This window comes from Falco naumanni, chromosome 9 (genome assembly GCF_017639655.2).
Source record: "Falco naumanni isolate bFalNau1 chromosome 9, bFalNau1.pat, whole genome shotgun sequence".
NCBI classification, from domain to species: Eukaryota; Metazoa; Chordata; class Aves; order Falconiformes; family Falconidae; genus Falco; species Falco naumanni.
In genome coordinates, this window is record NC_054062.1 from 43,193,419 (window position 1) to 43,215,655 (window position 22,237).

The following is a 22,237-nucleotide window of genomic DNA, read 5'->3' on the forward strand; positions in this document are numbered from 1 at the left end:
AGAATTACAGAGAGGAATTGGCTAGGCAAGGATGATTAATGCATTTCTCAGTTATGCCTTGATAAAAGTTCATTCCCCTCCACATAGTATCTGCTTACTTTCCAGATGGAAATAAATGAAATTAATTGGGTTAAGCATGTTTTGTTAATGGCACTACAGAAAGGGTATCCACAAACCTACAGTGAACAGGTACAGCAGCTATGCAAGTGAACTACCGCAGCAAAGGACTTTCTGTAGCAAGCCCCATTTTTATACATACCAACTACTTATAGCTCTTTCATATAAAGAGCAAAAAGGGAATATTTTTCTACATGGCAACAGCTTCTCATAAGCTCCTGACTTACACTATAGCCAACCTTTTTCTGCGATTATCAGCCTCGCAAAGCCAGAATTTGTCACTTTGGTATGGAGAGTATCAGCTTTGCAAATACACTGCTATTAAAATTGTTTTCTGGCTCCTTTTAGTGGAAATTTTATTTTGCTGAGGTTACATATGCCAGAACTGGTCATTCTTCTAAAAGTAATAGTATATATGTTCCCCAAATCCTACATTAATAGATGTCTTAGAAATATGTGCAGTTATGGGAGTCCTACTGAAGACAGTGATAGAAAAAGAACAGCCAGATTCCAGAGTTTAGTCCCAAACATTGCCCACTAGTGTTTAGTGAGGATCCCTTCCAGTGGGTCACTAAAAGGCATTCATACACTTGCAAATAAGTCAAAAAATCATTGACTGGTGTTTCCTATTAGCTCTAAGATTAGGAACACGCATTCTCTGAACATGTGCCTAAAATGCTTTCTTTTCATGCTAAGGAGATGGAAATTGGCTCCTTTACACATGATGGGCCTCAGTCTGATATCTGTTAAGCAGAATTAAAGCTTATTTGTTTTGTCTAAATGACTACGTTAAGTTGAAATAGCTCTGCCACTGAGAAAAGCAGATGCTGGCCTTCCTAAACTCAAGGCAAAATCTGCCATGAAATACAACTTTTTTTCTCATGTCTTTGTACCACTATGTCCTAAATCTATACTATTCGCAAAAGCAAAAGCAGTATCACAAAATACATATGCTCTACTACTTGCTAAAAATTACCTACTGTATCTCAGACTGAACACCTTGATCTGTCTTCAACATAAACATGCAATTCATAAAAATAAAAACCTGTACTCATGTCCTGTACCTTAGAACAGGCCTTCTAAATTTTACAGAATCTTACAAGATTCAACATCTGGAAAAATGTAGAACACTTGCCATTAATGTACAGTGTGCTACTAGAGCAGAACTGAGGAGACAAGAGTGCTCACAAAAGTCACCTTCACAAGTGAAAAGAAATCCAGCTGTTCAGCCTGGTGAGGATGCACTGCTGAGGGCCCCATTCTGGTCCTGACTTGGCATGATCTGAGTCCTGACTACGCCTGTCCTTTCCTCCTCCCTTCCATTCATTCTTACTTTTTCCTTTTGCCATCATTGGCACACACATGTAGCCACCCCAAGAACTGGATTCAGGGAACAGATTCAGCTGCAAATTAGCTGGGGAGGAGGAGAAACAGAGACAATGAGGGTCAACAGGAGCAGCCTGCAATTAGATTGACTTAAACTAATCTTGAAACAATACCTTAATACCCAAACAGTCTATTCTTCTTTGTATCTATCAAGATGTGCAAAGAGTCAGCTACCCCCACTTAATTGCATAGGCACAGCTAAAAGCTATGAATGAGAAAGGAAGGAGATAGCCTTCTCTGAAACTTTATAATGCAACCTGGTGCACTGTAGACATAATAAAATTATTTCCTAAGCCAGTCCACACATTAGAAGAGCAGCTGCCTAGTGCCTAACTATGAAATTACTCTGTAAATGAAAAGCAGGAATAAAGAGTAGCCAAATGGAAAAATACTTCCTGACCTAGCCAAAGAAAATCATTTACAACAGTTTCCCAGCACAGAGGAAGAAAAAAGGGTGCTTGCACAACACTAACAAACTGAACTTCAGGGTAGTCAGCACATAATTAGATATTTCAGTGGGTGTTCCAAAGACAGTTATCCAGGGAAAAAAAAGAGGTAGACATTTTTATACTATACAGTTTAATGAAAAAGGATATTCAAGATCTAAAATTTGACATCAAGAACAAACAACTGATAATTTATTAATATTTATATTCATGTAAAATCATCTGTATCTCCATACCACCTTTCACTCAGCGATACCCAAGGTCTTGACGTATGGCATACAACTGTTGCAGACCAAGGTTAATTCTTCAAAGTCAGTAAAGGGACTATTTTATAAAGTTAGTCCATCCCTAAATGGAAGTTATTTTATAGGCCTGGAAATAGTCACATATTTGCCCTGTCACGTGGCAAACAGAAGAAAGACCATAAGGTGTCATTCCTTCCCCAGTGAAATAAGTAGCAAAAAATCATATTGGCCTTCCCTTGTGTTTTTCACTGTAGGACTTAGATTCTCAACAAGTTTAAATTATCTTAATTTCAATTAACTTAATGGATCTATAGCAATTTACTCCTGCAAATGTTGTGTCTTAAGTATTCTGATGCACCCATTCAGCTGTAAGTAGAGGAATTCAATTCAAATTATTAGCCTCACTTTTTTTTTTTTTTTCCCCTTCCCCAAAAGCTAGTTTTACACTTTTGCCCATAACAGCTGTGGAACTATGGTAAGTAAAAATAAGTGCCTGCCTTCTTAATCTTGTCATCACATGGCTAATTAAAAACATGTCTCCATTTTGGAGTCCCAGGCCTTAGAAAAACACAAGTTTTGGCAGACTCATCCTAGTTGCTAGTGCATGTTTATTCATGTTATGCATTTTGGATTGATAGCGTTCTGCACACAAGAGGAATAAGAGACATAATATTTTCTACAGACGCATATGGAGAGAGATGAGAGTATAATTTGCACTGTACTGCCCGCACTGTCCTCTTAACAAGAAAAATGCTGTTAATATAAAAATTCTGTACCCGGCTACTGTCAGTGGTTTTTCTTTATTTTTTTCCAGCAACTCTACCAAATTAATAGAAGCTTCATGTCTTTCAGATGAACGTTAAGTATGTACAGATTGAAATAAACAAATATAGGGACCACATATGATCTGTTGACCCACTGGTTCTCTTGGATCTTCATTCACAAAAATAAAAAGAAACACCTTCATTACCTTTTAAATGGGATAAGAAAAAGTACACTCTGAAGTATTAAACCCTTTCTTATTTGTACATATGTTGCCAGTTAAAGTGTGCTAGCCTTCTTATCTATGCAAATTATCATTTTAGAATTTGTCTGCGACAGTTACAAGTCTCCCATCATGTTGCAACTTAAACCATTTCAGCAGGTTATTTGGATTCCCATGTAACAAAAAAATCACGTCATAGCACTATTGATAGTGAAACAGCCGGTATTATCAAAGATTATGCCAGTATATATGAAGGCACAGGTTCCCAGGACTAGATAGAACAGAATACTGAGAAACGACAAAAAAAGGTATTTAGAAGCCAGTAATAAAAATTAGTTGATATATGCTAATACAAGAAGGTGATATATGTTTCCTATGGTGCACAGTGTTTCTTTCCACTCTTCCACTTACAAGCCAGGGGAAACATTGACACACACACAAAAATGTAGCAAAAAAAAAAAAAAAAGTTCAGTCATGCACAAAAAATATAAATTATATATTAAAAAAAATCTATAGATATCTTTTATTTGAGACATTAACCTTTTGACTGTTTGAGATGCCTGTCTGGAAATGTGAATGTTCGGTAACCACATCTACTGTGAAGCAGGAAACAGGCAAAATCTTTTCCTAGAGTGAAATGGAATGAAAATGAGTTCTACAAGCTCAGCTGTAGTTCACTTAACCCAAAGCTGACTCAATTTCCTTCTACAGTTAACAAATTTAATCAACACCCTGTCACCAACTGACTTTCTGAGAAGACTTCTGAGATTTTAATGAGCTCAACTTAGAAGTGCCAACTGACCAATATGGATATGGGAATTAGTCAAGATTTCTGCAAAACAAAAAAAAAATTACAGAAAACACACTGTTTGGCAGAAAATTTACTCAAATTTATCTGAGAATATGGTGTGCTTTGGATGGAAAGTAATAAAGCATTAAATTTTAGCAGTCCTACTGAAAAAATGCCAAGTAGAGATAGTAATGTAAATAATTAATTAAATATGTTTTAAAAGAAAAAGAAAAGATAAATTTATTCTGTAACTTCTCATATTCTTTAAAACTCTAATGAACAGAAACAAACTGGTGGACAAGACTGAATGTTTCTTCCACCAAAACCAGAGGGGATGTGAAGGGAGCCCTTATACATTTTAACTAATATATAGACCTCTTCTTAGGGACATCTTTTTACACATCAACAATGTTCTACTTCACTTGTTTATGAATTCAACACTTCAACTTTTCTGAAGTGTTTCTGAGCATGTCAGATTTTTGCTGCTTTGATTCAGAATAACAATAGATTCTTGCTGGTTTTATTCAGACAAGGCACAATATTGCAAAGTTTGAGAAAATCCAATTCTTAACAAAGGACAATTCAAAAATACAGCTATAGGACATTATGAGGAAAGTTTTACTGGGATACAACTGCATACGTTCCTGCTTTTCAACAGATTTAACATTGCAAATTCTGGAGACATTTAAAGAAAAGAATCTGAAAAAATAAACTGGAAGAAGAAAAAACAGCACAGAGCATTATTGAAATTAGGATGGCTGATACAGTTAGAGCTGAATAACATATCCAATTTCCAAGGAAAAAAAAAAAAACATAAGAAACATGACCATTTAAAGAGATACTTAAAACTTATTTGAGTTAACTGCAGCATGTGGGAGTCCAGTCATGGAACCAGCCGTTATAAACTGGGCAAAGTCTAAGCAAAGGAACAGTCACCTCGCCAGAGCATTCAGTGTGAGCAGATGATGGACACGGGACCAAGACGTGGGTTTAAGGCATTTCAGTGCCTTCATGCTTTCTGGAAGAGAAAATGCCGTAATAACTGGTTGTTTTGGTTGATATTACTGGATGAAACATTGAGCTACTTGGCTAATTTTTACTCAGTTGAGCTGCCAGCTGACTGTATGGTAGTCATTCATTATCAATTCAGTTTTGGCCCAGGGTTTTCATTACTGAATTTCTTTTTGGATAATCTCTGATGTGGTGAGAATGCCAGTATGCTAAGGTTTCTATTGGAAGGCTTTTTATACACATTTTATGGGAGCTTTCATGTTTGTGACTTCAAGTAGAGCATTATTCAGTGCTGTAGTGAATGTAATTAAAATGCACAACTTAAAAAGTTCAGCGTTGTGGGTTTTTTTCCTTAAATAAGACTTGCCAGTTAGTAAAGCAAAATATTAATAACAGGGTTCCTGTTTCTCGAGAAACCTACCGTAAACCCAGCATCACTCACCTCTGTCCAGCACACAGCGACCTGGCTCTTGCCGCTGACTTCCTACCGCGGTGGGAGCACGCTGTGCCAGCTTGTCACCGCGTATATGGACTCCTTTGAAGGCCAAACTCAAAATCATCGATCAGTAGGAGCCTCTTGGCACTCTGTGATGCTGTAGAAGGAATGAAAACAGCCACTAGTAGCTGTTTAATAGGCTTCTTATTACAAGTGTGGTGAATGATATTCTTCAGCCTGCTTCTGCTCCCTCTCCCCAGGTTTTCTCATCTCCCAGGGAAGCGCCAAAAAAAGAAAAACAGTAAGGTAGGACACATGGTAGCTGATAGCCCATCACTGACACTGAACTGGGCCTTCAAAACAGTGCCTGTGGTTGTTAATTGCAAAGTTGCCGCAGAACTTTCACAGGGACTGAGGCATGAAAGTAATGCCAACCTAAGGAGAGACATTTTTCCCTTCCCAGTAACAAAAAAAATTTGTCTTTTCTTTGTCTCTTCTATGCCTTTTTCCCATTAAGACAATCAATCCAGCATGTCACATTAGCTTTTCTTAGCAGCAAAGTGCATGCTTGTACCTGTAAGGTGGGTGACAAAGGCAACTTCATCATGTATTTAGACTAAGAATTTTTACCCACATCCAACAGCCAGGTACTGACATTGATTTGAAAAGCAAGCAAAATTTTTCATTCTTCCACTATGACCACCGGGACATGCAGGCTAACTGTCTAATAACAACTTCCCTGACCACCTCTAGCTCAAATAGGTATCACAGGTGTAAGATTTGTATTCGGTTTCATATTTGCAGTTTGTAAAACTGTTTGGGGTTTGGTTTTTATTTTGGTTTGCTGTTTGGGTTGTGGGTGGGTTTTGGTTGTTTTTTTTTAATTCAAAACAAGCTGCACACGTAATTCCTAGATCAAATGTGTGTAAAGTTCATCTATATGTCAAGCAGTTTGCCCTGTCACAGTCAGAGTAAATGGGCATGAAAAGCCAAGATTTTGACACACTCCTAGAAGTCCCTTCAATAAAATCCAAAGGCTGTTTATTCAGATATGTAACCATCCTTCCCTTTCACCTACAAGAGCAGCTTTTGTTTAAAACAAATTATTATTGCTTTCTTGAATGTACTCTGACCTTTGGAAATACTTTTTTCTGAGCATTTGATTACAGATTAATTCTGCTGACCTGCTTTAAAGCACACATTCCCAAATACTGCCAATGAACAGACCAATAACTTGATTCAGGAGGGCAAAACCTGTGTTTTCTATAAACACAAATTGATCCTTCCATGAAAACAAAAGGAACAGGCAGCTTTGTCTTCAACAAAAGACAACTTCATCCAGCAGACTGTTCTCTGCAGACATTAGATAACAGATTTTCCTTTTATAACTCATGATATTTTATGCCTCATCGGCATCGTAAAGGAAAAATTACTACAAAATTAAATACAATCCAATGGGCAGTAAGAGGAGCCCATTTTTCTCCTCCCTAGATTGATTTTCACATTGCTCTACAGTTTCCATGCACCCTCCCTGTAACATTGAAAGAAATAATGAAATCCCTAGTGAGAATATTCACTGTTTTCCATCTTCCAAGGTGACTATATTAGTCAAGGAAGGGACTGGAAGGATTTAGAGACTTGCTCTAAACTGGGGAACTGGTGAATAGCTGGTGGCCAGAGGAAGATACAAACTCAGCAAGGTAGGTAGGAGCAGGCACAGCTCAGAAGTCCGGGAAGTAATGTAAATGACAAGGATATGGCCCCTGCTCCTGGATCTTTAGAAGACTTGTGCCTTTCCAGGGAGGTTGCTCCACAGTGCCACAAACACAGGCTGTTTTTTAATTGCACTTTTTCAAATATAATGTGCATATAATGTAAATTATTGATACTTCTTTCTCACACCAGTAAAAAATGAAAATGCATTACACTAAAATAGAGCAATAGGACACAGAAAGTGCACAGTGAGAACATAATATATATGTGAACAAATGCATACTATGTGCAGACTTGAAGTTCATCGTCTGGGACTTCAGATGGCTAAGATTTTATCTTTTCCTGTGATTCTCCTAAAAGCCTGAGAAGAGACTTTGCAAATATATATGGTACAGATGGAATGGAAAACAGAGCCAGTCTCAATGACATGCAGGCTACTCAAAAAACAGCAGTAAAATAAGTATGCAGTGAAGTTACTTTAGGATAAAGCTTAACAGATTAACTATATAGTCACTCACGTGAGGCTAAGTATTGTCCCAGGGAAATGAGACAGAAGCATAAATTGCTGCTTCAATTTAAATGGAAATCCTAACCATTCCTTTGGCTAATGCTTTGCACATATGTCAATGTCAATAACAAATTTCAAAGCAAATCTTCTGCTGGGTTACAAAAATGCAGTGAAGACCATATACAATCAACTGTTCTTCCTACTGAAGCACCAAAATCAGTAACAGAGACTGAACTAATTTAAAATCACACTCAACACCATCATGTTCATATATACAACCAAACACACGCTGTTTTTCTTTTTTAAACAACTGTGACTAAATGAGGCAATATTAAAAGATATCGGGGGGAGGAAATCCTTTCTCAAAAATGGATCAGCAAAAAAATTAACAATTAAACTAAAATTATTTTTTTAAAAAATCAAAACTAACTTAACATTCAACGTTATGCAATTAAAACTACTAGCAACCAGTAAGTTTAATCAAAGCAACTGCTGCAGAAACAGTTCAGAATGACAAAGATTCATTGATAACTTCAATATCTACTGTGAAAAGTAACACACATTCAAAGAGGAAATTACTTAACAAAGCAGATTGGGAGCAAAATGGTGAAAGAAACCTTTCTTTAAAAAATGAAACAGCTAAATCTGGATGAAGTATTAAAGGTCAAATTTAGCAGAATAGTTCAAAATGTATTTTTAGTTAAATCTTAATCTTTGCTTATTGCAATATCATGCTTTCTATTTTTATACTGTGAAGGAAGAAAAACTGCTTGCCTATTCGTTAGTTTTAGGAAAAGTGATTTTTGCTTCTCAAAAGAAAAAGATGGGGCAAAACAGACTTAAAATGAACTCTCAGGAGCAAATTCACCTCTTGGGTAGAGCTGGTTTTGAAAAGTCAGGAACATTTTCATTAAAACAAAGTTTAGAAGTGCAGACAAACCCCACTATGTAACTTACAGCAGTACTGCCCCAATTGTGACTGCACCAGTGCAATGTTTGGTAAAAGTAATAGAAGAAATAAATTTCTTCATAAATTCTTAAAAAGTTCTGAAAAAAATCTGGCAGCTCCCTGTCCAGATCCAGTGATGGCACAGCACACAGCTTAGAGACTTTTATCAGACTATCTGTTTTTCCAAATGGAGCATATATGCATAAATCAATCTCTTCCAGTCCAAAATAGAAGTGTTCTTCTTAGTGTCCTCTACTATAAATTAATACTATACCTATTAATGAGTATGAACAGCACTTACAGGCACCTGCATTAGGGTGTAAAGCTAGTTTTAAATGTGTGTGCCTGGTCCCTTATCAGTGAGTTGCAGAGGGCAACTGGTGGTTAATGTCTCATCTCCCGAAGAGAACTCGAGATGAGCACTATCAGAGCCACTGCAAAATGACTTATCATTAAACCATCATGCTCCCATCTCAGTTTACAAAATACAAATCTTCTTCCACATATGGAGGCGAAAACCAGTAGAAATTGACAACACTAGTGGGTCCTTTAACACATATGGATGGAAAAAAACAGTCATTTAAAATAATTACAAAAAATCAATCCAGTTGGCTGAAGTAATAACATTTAAAAAAGGAAACAGTTGTAGGGAAGAGAAAGACTGCCACTAGCAAGCTCTAACTTTGCTATAAAGCTAATTTGTCTGAATAATCTTGTACTAAGCATCCCCTTGGCTGTTCATGTAAATGTCTAAAGCCCTAGAGAGAAGCACAAAGCCGTAAATAAGCAAGTGATATTTAACCAATAAGGCATGACACACAAATAATTTCTGGACCATTAATGAATGTCTCAGGTGCATTGTAAAGCATGGGGCCAAAGGTCTAGATTGCCTTATCTTTCTCATAAAACAGGAATTATGAAAAATGCAGGAAGAGGACATCAGGGAAGAGTCATTCTTCTGTATTTCCAGAGGGATGCCATGGTTAAAATACAGCTCATAGCCAAGGTAAAAGCTCTGTCTTTGGTCAAAGACTAATTAATTTCTTGGATATGAAAGATAACTTGGTTTAGGTTTAAATTTAAAGGTTTATCTCTCACTAGTCACTAAACTAATTTCTAACTTCTCATGCAGTCTAGCACAGAAATTTGAGAGCATTCCACTCTCATTAATATTTACCACCAAACCAGAGAGAAATCCAAACTATTTGAAGAAACACCTATAGGAACTGGAAGTCCGCAACCTTTTACAAAGCCATACCAAGGACAGTTGCTCAGGACAGCAAGGAGAACAAAGACTCCAGTCTTCAAGAGCAGAACTTTCTCGAGTCCATGAAGCATTTTAATGAAATATACAGTCACCATCTGCATTTTTTTCCTCAGTAGACCAGTCTGTCACTGGGGTTTTAAGCTGATCCTTTTTGGTCTTGTATTTACCACAGGGGCCTTCGTGTCCTTCCCCTTTGCACGACCGCTACCTGCAGGGACACCTTTTCCCTCTCTCCCTTGTAGCTACACCACAAAGGCAAGGTGTTTGCAATGCCATTAAAACAGTTTGCAACTTCAATGTTACAATCAAAGTCTGAAAGAAATCTTAAAAACTATTCCCCAACTTCTAAATCTTCTGGCAGATTGATTCAACTTCTGCATTTATTTCAGTGGTACAAGTGCGGGGGGTGGGGGGGGTGTAGAAGAGTTTTGCCTTTTCATTTGGGCAACATAGTAATTTTCACATCTCAATAGTGCATATTACCAAGAAAATGTGTTACACACTTTTTATTTACCATTATACTATGGAGGCAGATAACGATTAGAATTAGCATGTGATCATAATTATAAATTTGAAATTGTTTATACTAACTTTTTTTAGCAGGGGAACTGTAAAAGGTAAGAACCTTTATAGATAATTCAGCCCACAGAGCATCCAGATTTCTATGAGATGTTAGTCAGATTGTTGCCGTGTTCATTGCATACAGAAGGTAATTTTGTTTGAAAGCCCTAATTTTTAATTTCTAGTAAGTGACTTGTTTCTCCTAACTGTGTATCTGTAAAGAGCTAGGAGAAAAACCTGAAAGTAAAAGATATTCTTATATATTTGTCTTCAATTTCAGCTACAACAAACTACCCAAAGGATTTTATCTGACACTTTAATCTCAATAATGATTAGGGGAGATGAAGGAATTTGTTGAGCTTGTTGTTTTTAAACTGTGATTTTCTACATCGACATTATGACTCCCATTTGTTGGCTGTCTCAGATACAGATCAACAAAGAAATACTTAGTTCTAACAAACAACCAACCTCCACAGGGTCAGGGAAAAAGCCAGAAAGTTAGCCTCAGTCCTCAGCCCATTCTTAAGGTAACCTGCAATCAGAGCACTTCATTAAATAGATGTGACTGAGGTTAGAGGGGAATAACCCTTAATCTGATCTCTTTGTAGGTGGAAAGCCTTGTATTATCCAAACTTGCCCATTCCAGAAGAGAAGAAAAACACCTAGCAAAGAACTGTGTTCTTTCTATTCCAGATTTCCTTAAATTGCACATTGAAGCAATAGTTAACTACTGACCAGTAACTTAGGAGCACATAAAATAGTACATTGATAGGGCAGCGTCAGCAAATGTTACATAGCCTCTTCATCACAGGCTTTTTGCATCTACTAAATAAATATTTCGTATTTCTAAACAAATGTTTGCTAGTCTTCAAAGCAACAAAATAGTTAAAAGTGCAAAGCTGACACCAGGCTGGATTAAACAATTTCCCAGCAAATTACCCAGCAAAAGTCTGCGGGGATTTCTAGCACACACCATGATGTCACACAGCAGCTGTACAGGAGGGAGCTCTGCTGAAAGGCCACTGACAACACACAAGACACACTGGGGAGAATGTTCTTTCTGACTTGCTTGCTAATCCTCCTTCTCACAGCTGACAGCCCTGACACCTCAGACAAGGCTGCAAATTAACTGTCGTTCTAAAACGAATGAACAAGAGTTCCATAAAGCTGAACGGTCTTTGAGCTTATAAATTCTGCTGGCAACTCGTCTTTGAGCAAGGGACTCATAAAAACGTTTTTTAAAACGCATCTTTTCTAAGAATTAGCGTCCCTTTTTCAGATTTTTTCGACAGAGGTTACAGGTCTTTTTCTTTTATTTCACATTCTCATGAAAGAAGTCATCTGCTAAACAGCTTAGGTCTTAAAACGCCTGAACGCAGAAAGAACACACACATTTTTCTTCTGAAAACCCTAACTCAAGTCCATTTTAGGATTATTTGAAGCAGGGTTGAATCCCCCTTATTTTGAGAAAGAAAAAATATTTGTAACCAGTGTTCATGGGACTGAAAGTGATTGCATCTTTGTCAGAGCCTTATAAAAGAAGAACAACTGAAACACCAGCACCCTGGGTAGACAAGTGGCCTCATAAGGAAGGGTTACCGGATAGCGTTCTGCCACAGAACAGCAGCTAAACATGCTTTGTAAGAAATTTGTTTTTACAAATTGCCTGAAAGTTGTCCTGCAGGTACCAGAGGGCAGAGGAAAGAGGGTGCTGGCTAATGAACCATGGAATTTTGAAAGGTGGAAATGAAAGAGACATATTAGGTTAATATCCAATCGTGCAATAGCTGTACACTGTTCCCTGGAGTACATTTTCCTGACATTTTTCTCAGTCTCTTTTAAATGTCTGAACCTAGCAGGTTCCTATCTCTTCTCTTGAGATTCATTTCCACTATCTAATAAAACTTCCTGTCAGGAAACTTTTCTTGATGTTCAGCCTAAGTTTCTCCTTTGTCAGTGACAATACATTATTTCAAGTTACAAACTGTCATCCTTTTGCAAGCAGCAAAATTATTCTGATTGGTTAATGTTTGTCCTTCTGAAATAGTTATTAACAGTTATGTTCTTAACTCTCTGTCAGTTGGCCAAGTTTTAAACATATAGATCCTGTAAATCAGCCATGGTGCTAGTTTTTTCTCTGCAGTCCCTGAAATTGCATTACATTTTTTAATGCTGAGATCCCCACACAAGGGCAGAGGTACACAGGTGGCTTACAGGCTCTCTTTCCCCAAATAATCTTATTTCTTCCTTAAGAAAAAATTGATAGTTTACTGAATAATACAAAAAAAATATTTCCACAGCTGGTCTATCAGGATTCTGGTTTCTCAGTTTCTGCTTTAAATCTAAGAGATACACAACTTCCTTCTAGTTTATGGCAATAATTTAGATTACAATAGCCTTTCCACTGGATGACCATGGGACAAAAGCCACTGGCTGATATTTCAGTCTTGTCATTCTGAGCTTTCCTAGTGTTGTCAGCATAACCAGAATATAAATAGCTATAGCATGCTGCATAAGTATACATTGTATTAACAGTCAAAACAACTATTAGTAGTGTATTAAGTACATACACAAATCTTTGCATGAGACAATAAAAATCCAGCACACAAGCACACACTTAACGGAAAGTCTTTCAGAACTGATCTGCCACTGCATTTGCAGGTTAGTGGGACCAGATTGGTGAGGGGTTTTGAAACAAGTCCTTTCCCAATACTCATTCAAATCCAAATTCAAGTTACATTCTATCACAATATTTGATTGCCTAATTCCTGACACAGTCTTGGCACACATAAAATACAGCATGAGTTAAGATACACCATTTTGAAGCAGCAAATAAAAAAATATTTAATTTTAATTTGCAAAGCGATTTTTCTTTACCAGCTTGGGTAATGTCCTTGGAACAGTCGCCTACAAAATAATCTATCATGGATGTTGATATTTTTAAGCAATAAAACTTAATGTCTGCCAAAACCATGGTCTTTTTTAAAGGAAAAATAGACTATAGTGCACAAAGGAACTATCAAACATACTAATGGAATAAAGATCAAAAAAATATTTATGAAATCTATCAAGTATTTCAGATTTTTAATCTCTTCTGTTTTCTTATTTATTCCTAGAGATTGTAAACTATGGGCGCTCAAATTTTTAACAGTTTTCTACTTCAAACTGGAGTTTAAAAAACAAATTCAAAAGATATTCTTTTATTATAGATACCCTGCTTTTATATTGTTTTCTTCTCATATATCCAGTGAGAGTCAAGACAAAGGAAGTATTACGGGAAAAAAACACCAACAAAAAACTGTATGCATTTATTGTTGCTCAGTAACAGCCACACAGAAGACCAACAGACAAAAATTTGGACTAACTTTGGACCAGCTGGAAAGGGAGGGGACCTTTGCTCAACAGACCAGGTGCATTGCAGGCTGGCTGTGGGCTTTGTCTTCTTTTTTTTTTTTTTTTTTTTTGTCTTTTTTTTTTTAATACTGCAAACAGGATACTTAGCCTTCAGTATTTTTCAGTATGACTCCTTCTATGACTTTTTTCCAAATCTTTACCGTATTTCTTGATAAGTGTAAATTATTAAATAGCAATTTCACATTGCATATAGAACTATGAAAGTAAAGAACAAGCATCGTTGTAATTACCTAAAAAAAGAGTTATAAATAGGAATGACAATGAGAAAGCTAATGCTTTCATTTACCCGCCATGAATACTGAGTTGACTCTACCTGAAGCACTGTCAGGGTCAAAAGGCTCTGCAGTTTCAGTCAGTTCCCACAATGAAGAAGAAAAAAGCACATTGCTTGCATTAAGCCAACACAATGATGCACTTGCAGTGGAAATCTGGAACAATGATAAAGAAGACATTAGGAAATATTTAGCTCACCCACCTTCACAAGAGAATTCTGTATACCAATTTACAATGAAGAGGATTAAATGACAGCTTATTTAAGGTCTCTTTCTGCTAATGCCATTGCCTGAACATACGCTTTCTTTATTCTTCACTCTTTTCTTTCTCCCATACTAATTCTACTACTTTACTAGGACAAAAACATATTTTAATTTACATTTAACTAACATTAAATTTCTTGGTAGTTGGAAGCATTTATGCAGTAAAGAGGAAACAGAAAGCATATGCAAGCATCTGAAAAGTTTCCAGTTCTTTTACCTTCTGTACTTTGTGCTCCCTCTATACAAACACACACATTTAAATATCAATTTACCTTCTGTGCTTCCTGTGCTCTCTGTACACACACTCTGAAATATCAACATTTTACATTTAATAATCTCTGGTTTAAAGACCTCATGAAATTACAAAGGCTAAATTGTTAGAGCAGTAGCTAAAGCCAATTTGTGAAATTAGGCTTGGGCAAAATTAGAATGGACTAGCTTTAACAGTAGGTAAAAATGCCCCAAAGATAGTCTAAAGATATAATCTTATATAACAAGGCACAAATGCATAATGGAAAAAGGCTTGCAATAATACAAATACATTTAAAATTTTAAGCTTAATCTTTAACTGAATGTCGGGAGAAAAGATGTCATTATTGTTACTTTTAGTCGATGGGATTATTCGCCTACACCAGACTACATGTTCATGCCATGCGATGAGACCCTGAAAACCATCGGTAGGATACTGCGGTCCTGTTCACTGTGTTTCTTCAACAGATCTGCACAGCCCCACTTCCTGCCCTACAGGCAGGAGAGCTGAAGCCCGGGCTGGACGCCGGCTGTCCTAGCAGCAGCCTCCGAGGCAAGGCAGGCTGGCAGCCAGCAAGCGTTCGGAAACTTGCGCAACAGACATGGGCCAAATTTCTCCCTCTGAGGACATCACTGTTGCTGGCTATTAGTATAGCAGTGACTTCCCCCCTTTTAAATTAGAAACACGCTCACAAGAATTAGCCAGACAAATGTCTGAAGAGCAGAGCAGAGGCCAGAAACTTAATTCTAACCACGTCTAACCCTAAATCCGATGGCAATTAAGACCTAGCGCTCTGGTTTATTCCTTCTTTTTGACACAGTTTATTGACCAATATCCATCTTCATGTATCACTGAAAGAACTCGGTAGGCTGCTGAGTAAAGCTGGAAGGCACAGACCATTCTTTGCTTCCAGTCTTGCAGCATTAAATGTGTCATTGTATACAGTTAAAAGCTACTGACCATTATTTTTCTCTTTGGAGAACACAATACAAAGGCCTGCTCCAAACCTCATTGTATTTTCTGGATTTGTATTCATTTGACATTACACGATTTTTGAATCAGGCTTTACATTCACAAATATCAGAGAGTATTACTAAAGAAGTAATGCATGTGAAGTGGTCTGCAATCCTTGAACAAAGCAGACCTTGGTCCCCCCATCATCATTATTCACCAGGCATGGCAGAATGAAGGGCTGAAAGGATCAAAGAGCAGAGCAGCAGCAGTATCTACTAATAATTGACAGGGTAAGCAACACCACTAATCAAGGCCAAAATACAGGACATTGTAAAGGACAGACATTCCAGTTTTCTGGCTTAGCTGACATCATTTAAACTGGGACCACTCAAGCAAAACGAAGGAAGAAAGTTTTAAGTAAAATAAGTGAGAGCAAAGTTGCTCTTGCTAAGATTAAAACTGAATATGAAGCAATTTCAGTTAACATCATGCTGCACCGATATTTTCTGAACCTTCTTACATAATAGATAACTGATTTCATGCATAAAAATGGCGTAGCTTGGGAAAATTAACACTGTCATTCACATTTTACATTTTAGATTTTGCATTTTTTGGCATTTTCTTGAAGTACAACATGAAAAAAAAGTGAGGTGCCAGTAGGTGGGAAGGAGATGAAAGAAGTCAACTGGTGCTCTCCTTGATTGTCAAAGGAAATGGTTGAGAGGAAAGCACTGGCTGCTGTCCTGACCAATTGACTTTCATTATCACTTTTTCCTGAATTTAAGCGTCCTTGTCAATTCAACCATTTCTACAGAACCAAATGTGACCATGTTTTAGCTTCTCATTGTTTTTTATAATGAAACAATGACTTTACTTTCATTGTAGTCAGTATTTGTACAGTGGGACAGTTTGCTGTTCTGAAACATGCCTGAAAGGGATTTCAGCTGAATGGACTAAACCGAAATATTCCACGGTCTCCATTTCAACTGTATTCTATTATTTAATTATTAAAGTTGCAAATATCTAAAGTCTTCACACTAATATGTTTCACAGTCAGGAACTTTAGACAGAGCACAATTTGTCTTTTTCATGTTTCCCTGGAGCCACTGTAGGAAGCCATGCTATGTTCTAAAACCTGGTTGAGATCCATAATTGTTTGTAATTATACTCTGCAATATTCCTGACAGTTGAAAATACCCTGCCTACAGAAAAAAAAAAGCCGAGAAATAGATGTCAGTGAAAACCGTCTAGCCAAAAGCAGAACTGCCTGTTCCAAGTGTACCTGGCAGAAACACATGGGTCCAATAGCAACAGGAAGTTTAAAACATCAAGAGCTGTCTCACAATTAAATATTTAGAATGATAAACAAAGTATCGTACTAAACACTTAGCATTCAGGTAGAAAATGACTAAGAAAACCACTTTTGCCCATTTGCGGTTATCTGAAAGGTCAACTTCATCTTCAATGTAAGGCAAAACTCATTTTTTATGTAATTCATTATCTATTGACAAAGAGGTTGCAGCAGGAATAAGTGTGACCCATTTCCTTTAGAATCCCTCAAAGTCTTTTGGGTTTCTTTTTCAGAATAGCCCTCCAAGCAGCAAAATACAAGCACTATTGCTACTATCTTTCTGCTTAAGGTTATATTCCAAATGAAAGGAACATCACAGAAGTATGTCTCTCCAAGTAAACATCGCATCCTTGGTAACACAAACATTTTTATGTTTCTACTTCTTCAATAGGAACTGTGAAATCAATGATTTAATCCCTTTTCTTATAATTCTAAGGCTACCCAAGCTATTGATGTACAACCAGTGGTAACTGTAGCAGTTAACATCATATCTTCAAGTTACTTGGCTCAGAGGGCTTAGCCGAGTAGACTCCTAGTATTTTGTTTTCTCAGCCAGCCTGTAATTTGCAATGAAATACAACTTCACTCTATGTTATTACATCTAAAGATTTTAATACAATTTACAGAAAACTATTCCACACGATAGCAGCTTTAGAACAGATGAAACAGAAGCAACATACCTCCTCCACTCAGTTTTGTGGTTCTGGTACTATTTCTTTTGTAAAACAAGCACGTACAAGAAGAAGTTAATATCTGTATATTTGATTAGTGTTCTTTTCGTGATAGTATGCCCAACATCTGGTAACTGAGCTAAGAAGTTTTACTATACTAATAAGGTATTTTTGTCAAAATTAGAGGCAAAACAAATCACATCTTGTAATGCTCACAGTCAGATAAATCCTGTTTACAACCAATTGCCCTTCACGTAAAGCAGCAGTAGATACTGTCACCTTCTCAACAACCTGCGGCTTCTCCTTGCACAATTGATGTGCTTTCCACCATCTCTTCACATCCCAGGGAACTTCTGTGCAAATGAAACTGAATTAATTTCAGCTACTAGGTTGCAGCTCTGAACATACTTGGTTACATCATCATACTGATATTATGGCGGGAAAAAATTAAACAGAATAAGTAGATTTATTTGCCATTCATGGTTACTACTTAATGCACTACTTTACTATTTTGTGCAATACCCAGCCTGATGATGAAAGAACCAGAAAAAATCCTTTGTTTTGTTATGTTTGATCTTCCACTCAAACTGAATTTAATTTAAAAGTATAATAAGCCAACAGAAAATATTTTTCCCTAATTGAGATGTACCATCTGCTGCAGTAATCAGCAAAACACATCTCAACTCATTTGGATGTTTGATGCACTGTTTTTGTACAACTGACAACAGGAAATATGATCGTGATTAGAATACAAAGTAATTTTTGTCCTAACAGTATTTGTTTTACACATGTGTTCAGTGGAGCTCCTTCTGGTAAACCTAGCTCGTCCTGCTTTTTCCTACCCCAAATATGTTTTAGAAGTATTGCATTCTCAGTGTCTCTAAAATAGTGACTTCATCTGCTAGCCACTGAAAAAAAAAATGAATTTAAGTGAGTTTTAGATGGGAAATTATCTGAAAGGAGATATTTTTCGTTCATAATTTTCACACAGATTACCTCTGCTGATGACTCACAGAAAGATCCACTCTAAATTACTTCCCTGTGGTTTGAAAGGGTTTACTCTTTTGGGGGGTTGGTTTGTTGTGTGGGGTTTTTGGGGTTTTGGGGTTTTTTTGGGGGTGTGTCTGATAATTCAATTGCTTTTATTAAGTAAAAACTTTTAAACTTTGGGAATGGGTTTGCTCATATGAAATAAGATTCACTCACTCCACATATAAAACCAAATGTGGTTCAGAGGTGCGAGTTTGAGGTCTGTGCTATTTTAGCTTGGATTAACCTGTCAATATTGATCAAGCCTTGAGACTGTTTTGGCCCATGTAGAGCACTGGACTTTCAGAAACACAGTCTGAACCCTGCAAAGTGTATCAGTTATACGAAGAGGAGGCTTTCAGAACAACCCGCATCTGAGATAGACAGGACTTCTCTACCAGAAAATCATTTTCAAACAAGACAAACCATCTAAAGGAGTAACAATCAAGAGAATATTTTGAAGCTGTTGTACATTAAAAACATATCTTCCCTTATAGGAGGATTAACTTGCTGTAAATCAATGGCATTTTTTCTTAACCTTCTAGTGTACTTCTTATAAGAAAAGGATTCTGTCTTATAGGACAAGGATAAGACAAAGACATTTTAAAATCATAAAGATAGAATTTTCCCTTTGCTGCCTGTATGACCTGTACATGAAACAAGTTTTCTCTTCCTCTTAAACAGTTAAGGCTCACTGGCTATCAAGACAATCAATAGGCATTTTCAGTTTCATAAGACAGTTATATAACCTGAGATTCTCAAGAGTTACTTTTTCTGGGAAATAAAAATTTTAGCTTACTGATTCATTGGAATTAGCTTGAGTGTGAAGTTTTACTTTATGTTCACTTTGACTTTATGTGAGATTATTCCAGATTTACATTGAAAAAACTTTTGCATTTGTACAGTTAGGTTTCATGTTCTTGTCGTGAAAGAGGGACCAAAGTCTGGCACCACTTCTAAGGATGGAAAACGGATCAAAAATAGTTTTTCAGGCACTGGAAAAGCTACATAATGACCAAATTATTTTTTTTCTCTAACAGAAGATAATCAAGAGAAAGATAAGAAAATATGCAAAAATTTCCTTTTCCTTATTTTCCAGAATCTGTGCAAAGGAAATAGGACTTCAGAGCTCTAGTCCCTTAAGTTCTCACCTCCCTCCTCCTCTGCTAGGATCATGCCTTCCTTTTTAATTACATTATCCCAATTATAACATGTGGGGTTTGTTTTGTTTTAATTGAGAGATATATGTAGAAAAAAAAAGGTTTCAAGAGGGGGGAAGATGGTGTAAGGAGACTTGGGGATGTATACAAAGGATCATCTAGTGTTGTAAGATCTTAGTACCTTCCAGTAACAATAATTCTCACTATCATTATTTTCCACATCAGATCACAAAACCTGATGGAAATGTTTCTATATATTTTAGATGCAATAACCATACTGAAAGCAGAGCAGTTAAATAGTAGCAGGGCTCAGAAGAGAATCAAGTTCATTCTTCCCTTCTCCCACTGCGTACCCCAGCAAATTATTCCAATTTATATTAATCATATACAGTTAGTTGCTAAGATAATAACTAGTAAAAGAAAAGTCAAACATTATTATTTGGTTCATCAAGTGATAGATTTCAGAGGTTTTGTATCTTAACTGACAACTGCTGTTAAGTTTGGTAGTCACGGAGACAAGTTATTTCAGGCCCATTTTAGGGCTTTGTTTGCATTAATAAAAGACATTTCATATTTTCAAGTTTACAGTGAGGATGTAATAAACTTTCAGATTTCTGTAAGTTGTTTACTTGTAACTATTGTTTAGCTGTGAACATCTAGTATTTTTTACTGATTTCTGGAGAATGATAATGTTTTTCATTGAACTCAAGATCAAATTCTTAACTTCAGAAACACAAAATTAGAGCAAATTTGACATATTCCAGCATTTTTTTTAATGTGTTTGAAAGAAACATTAATCCTGGCCTTTGCAAACTCAAAGTTCCAATACAATAAAAGGCATACAAAGAAAACTGTATCAGAAGGAAGTATTTTGTTTCTCAGTTTTACATTATAATTGAAAGAAAGCAAAGATACTTCCATTTATCTAGATGTTTATATGCATATTCACGAGAAAAGAGGAATATTTTTTTTTTTAATGTCTATGTTTACTCCTGTATTCTATGACTTGGGGGAAAAAATACGGCTTTTTTTTAAAAAAAATGCAGTCATATTTTCTGGAATATTAACTTCTTAGCAACTACATTGGTACTTTCAGTGTTGTTTCCACTGCTTCCAGCTAAGCTGGCTAAATTCCACTAGTGAAAAAATATAAAATGCTTGTCTGATATTTAGAAAACTTCTGCTCTTTTTCATCATGGAAACTACTTGTGTGTTAGTCGTGCAAAGAATAATAAAATCATTTAGGTTGAAAAAGACCTTTAAGATCAAGTCCAACCATTAACCCAGCACTGCCAAGCCCACCACTAAACCATGTCCCCAAGTGCCACATCTACACGGCTTTTAAACACCCCCAAGGAGGGTGACTCCACCACCGCCCCGGGCAGCCCGTTCCAGTGCCTGACCACCCTTTCGGTGAAGACATGTCCCCTCACACCCAATCTAACCCTCCCCTGGTGCCACCTGAGGCCGTTCCCTCCTGTCCTGTCCCTTGTTCCCTGGGAGCAGAGCCCGACCCCCCCTGCCTACAGCCCCTGTCAGGCAGCTGCAGGGAGCGATAAGGGCCCCCCCGAGCCCCCTCCTCTCCAGGCTGAGCCCCCCCAGCCGCCCCCCATCCCACGGGTGCCCCAGCCCCTTCCCCAGCCCCGCTGTCTTTCGGACACAGCCCAGCACCTCAATGTCTTTCTTGTAGTGAGGGGCCCAAAACTGATGTCCGTGCCAGAATGAAAACCAGCTTCACATTAAATTAAAGTTATTCTAAAGCAAATAATTTGCACATAAAATATATGATCAGAAGTCACTCACTGTCATCATACAAGATATTTTATTTTGCTTAAAATAAGGCTATTAATTTTCTCCCGCTGATGAAGGAATTTTTTCAGAGAGTTTGGGACAGCTTAATCTCCTTCATAGTTACGCAGCTCAAAATGCTCATAGATTATGAACAGATTTCTCTTATACCTTTTTGTTCTGCTGTTCCCAGTCTGGATTCTTTCAAATTTTAACTATGATACAAAAAGTAAGTCTTAAGTAAAAATCTTGTTAGAGCTTCTATGTGCTCTTACCACAGATCACAGCATGGTCAGGTCTGGAAGGGACCTCTGGAGATCACCTAGCCCACCCCCTGCCAAAGCAGGCTCACCTGGAGCAGGCTGCACAGGGTGGTGTCCAGGCGGGTTTGAGTGTCTCCAGAGAAGGAGACCCCACAGCCTCTCTGGGCAGCCTGTTCAGGGCTCTGTCACCCTCAGGGGAAAGAAGTTCTTCCCCATATTCTGAAGGAACCGCCTGTGGTGCAGCCTGTGCCCGTCGCCCTCGTCCCGTCGCTGGGCACCGCTGAAAAGAGCCCGGCCCGTCCTCCTGACACTGGCCCTTCAGGTATTTGCCGACATCGAGAAGATCCCCCCTCAGCCTTCTCCTCTCCAGGCTAAACAGGCCCAGCTCCCTCAGCCTTTCCTCCCCA

At 37.4% G+C, this 22,237-nt stretch overlaps 1 long non-coding RNA gene across 1 annotated transcript; it reads right to left on the bottom strand.

Moving 5' to 3' along the window:
- Positions 1-1,008: 1,008 nt before the first annotated feature.
- Positions 1,009-21,327, bottom strand: LOC121094235. The gene is made up of 3 exons (XR_005829784.1): positions 21,116-21,327; positions 7,949-7,953; positions 1,009-1,019 (listed from the first exon to the last, which is right to left on the bottom strand). It is a non-coding gene; the product is annotated as an uncharacterized LOC121094235 (long non-coding RNA).
- Between the last annotated feature and the right edge of the window lie 910 nt (positions 21,328-22,237).